The sequence below is a fragment of the Ruditapes philippinarum genome, unplaced genomic scaffold (genome assembly GCF_026571515.1).
Source record: "Ruditapes philippinarum isolate M1 unplaced genomic scaffold, ASM2657151v2 ctg2144_1_1_1_1, whole genome shotgun sequence".
NCBI lineage: Eukaryota > Metazoa > Mollusca > Bivalvia > Venerida > Veneridae > Ruditapes > Ruditapes philippinarum.
The window spans coordinates 54,887-57,856 of record NW_026860322.1 but is presented as its reverse complement, the minus strand read 5'-3'; the positions used below and the strand labels follow the sequence as shown (position 1 = coordinate 57,856).

At 30.0% G+C, this 2,970-nt stretch overlaps 1 pseudogene; it reads right to left on the bottom strand.

Moving 5' to 3' along the window:
• Positions 1-1,598: 1,598 nt before the first annotated feature.
• On the bottom strand, positions 1,599-1,710 carry LOC132759649 (U4 spliceosomal RNA; annotated as a pseudogene).
• Positions 1,711-2,970: the final 1,260 nt, after the last annotated feature.

Sequence of the window (2,970 nt, the reverse complement as noted above, 5' to 3'; positions counted from 1 at the left end):
CATTGGCCGTCTACAATTAATTAAAACAGCTTTTGTAATCCGCACAAATGACAATAATATTGACCCATTTAAAAGCTAGCAAAATCTTCTTCTATATGTATTCATCAAATAGCCCCGAAAAACGATTTTCCAACATAATCGTCAGAAAATAAACTCGTATAAAAGGTAATGGAATATTATCCACAGAACGGACAGGTACCAAGCGTTTCGTATGAGGTTTAAAAGATAGGAGAATTATTCCTCTAAGTCAGCGAACACTCTATCTCTCTCTGGGCATGTAAATTTGTTGTCGAAAAAGTGCCTTTAGGTCTACCCCCGGAAAAATGACATCTGGAATTTCCTTTTTTTATTCTGGAACGCATTCATTGCTTAATGACATGCAAAATGACATTCGCTTAAAAAATCCTTTGCTATGATAACTTGTTAAAATAAATTAATCACATTCTGTTCTTGTCATGATTTGCTAAAAATAATTAAATGTTAAGTTTAATCATACAGTCAAAATAATAACATAAACTTAACTAAGAAGTGCTTTCTTCTGATAACATCACAAAAAGAAAGAAACTGTGAGTACGGCGAAGATAGATTTCTAATGTTTACAAAGTTTAACATACGTTTCACTACTCGTGCAAACAGTTGTTAAATAGTAAGTATCAGTAACTACAAGCATAAGTATTATGCAAATTAAAAAGTACATCTGTTTATCGATTTATTACATAAATGGGTTTGTACTATGAATTATTCTCCACCTTGTTGTAGAATGTTCAATACTGAAGAAGATGCCATTACATATTTTATTATAACTTGTGACAATTGTGCATTTGGGGCGATGGTCTTGACTTAAGTTACAATAAGATTGTAGAAAATAACCTGAGTGTATACTCTGGACATAATAATTAACTTTTGGCTGTTTGATTTTCGTTTGAATGTTTAGGCATAAGCATAAAAGCCAAAATAAGTTTCTTTACTTGCCCTTATAGAAGAGGTTAGAGTAGGCGAGCGGACATTTGTTGCAGAATGAATTACTAGTAGGTGAATGCTTCACTAGGGGCAATTTTACCAAATGTCATTATCAAGCCAACTGCGTCAGATGAGTGTCTCAAGCCGCTTGTTTTTGTCACATGTTGCTGGTAGTAAAGAAGTAATAAGCACCTGCCATTTCTTATCTTAACGGACGGTTAAACCACAAGAGAAATCATTTATGGACATCAAATAAATTACCGAACCTGGGTTTAAAGTTCAGATAAAAGCTAGTAATCTAAGAATAAATTTTGTGCTCAATATAAGCAAACCTTTCAGAAAATTTAGAAGTAAACGTGTTGACAGGAAATACCTTTTTAATTTTTGTGAAATATTGTTTTAACATAGGAGTCAAGGAAAATAACATACTATGATTTAGTGTTTTCGTTTCTTCTTTTTAACTACATGATGATCCTGGTTTTGAAATTTTGATAACATAATTGCTATGTGAGTCTATTCTTTACTATTTGTCCCTTGATGAGGAAGACGCATATACTAGTAATCATATTTTCATCTTTGTTTTGTTTTCATATTCTTTCTCAGTTACTTGAACAAATTCATGAGCATCTTAGTGCAGAATATAAACATACATGTTAGAAAATGTTATAAACATTGGGAACAGTTTTCAACAAGCAATAACCAAGTCTCGGATAAATCTCACTGGCTATGGTACCGCCACCGAGCAAAGCTAAAATAAATATATATTTGCTATTTTGTCTACTTTATACAAAAACTGTGAAAATCTGACAACTATGTTGATAAAAAGGTAAATGTTATTTCTATCTTTCATCATTTTCATACACAACAAAGATTTTATATGTAGGATTGACTCATAATTGATTACAGAGTAAAAAGACGCAGTATTGAACCTTAAAAAATCTTACAAAATATAAACATATGAAAGGATTATTTAATACGTAGTGATATATTTAATCAATACTCAATGATTTGATACAACATGATATACCACTTGCGATAAAACTGTTAAAAAATTTACTCATAGTACGTACGAATATATCAATGATGCAGTGATAGATAACACAATGATCAAACAATCATAATAACAGACATGTTAATGCATATTTCATATGTACAATACACTGAATAACGAATGTTTTTTCTTTGTTTGTTTTTTAAATAATAATTAACATACAATTTATCAATAAAACAGAACTTTGCTTATTACAAACAAGAGCGAATATAGTTTTTTTGCCGATTTGTGTCGATAACTTATAAATGTTTTTCATTGTGTTATATACAACTTTACATGTCACGTTATCTCAGCTGGCGTTTAATCTTTGAAAATGTCATTTGACAAGTACCATGTCTTGCTTAGTTGTGCAGCCAAATAAAATTGTAAAATAATAAAAAGATATATTAATTAATGAAAGGTACAGTAATCAACAAGCGGTAAGACATGAATAAAAAAATGCATCATTGTTTTTTTTTAAATTAAAAATAACAAAATCACATAGAAAGGAATGTTACACAATTTACAAACACATTTAATTTATTGATATTGCCAACTATATATCTCTAAAATACAATTAAAACAGTGCAGCAATTGTATTTTCATTCTAAGAAAGGATCCCACTTCTTTACGTTTGTCTCTCGGAATATAATTAACAATAAAAAAGTAATCTAAAGCACCCTGGAAGGACATAATGCCATTAAGTTGTAAAGTGTCTACAAAGAGAATAAGCCAATAACGCGATTTTCCCATGGGTATTTTATTCTAAACAACTATAGGATATTATGATTAAGAAAGCTCATCTCATTTCATATACGTTAGTATCATTTGAATAGACTAAATGTACTGATATGTCTTTATTAATGTAACTCTCTTCAGAAATTTTGCTATTATCAAAGCGATTCATCTCTTTTGTACAATGAATAGTTCTTCATGATTTTATCTGTGGTTATTGTCAAATGTCCAGGAACGACTTTACT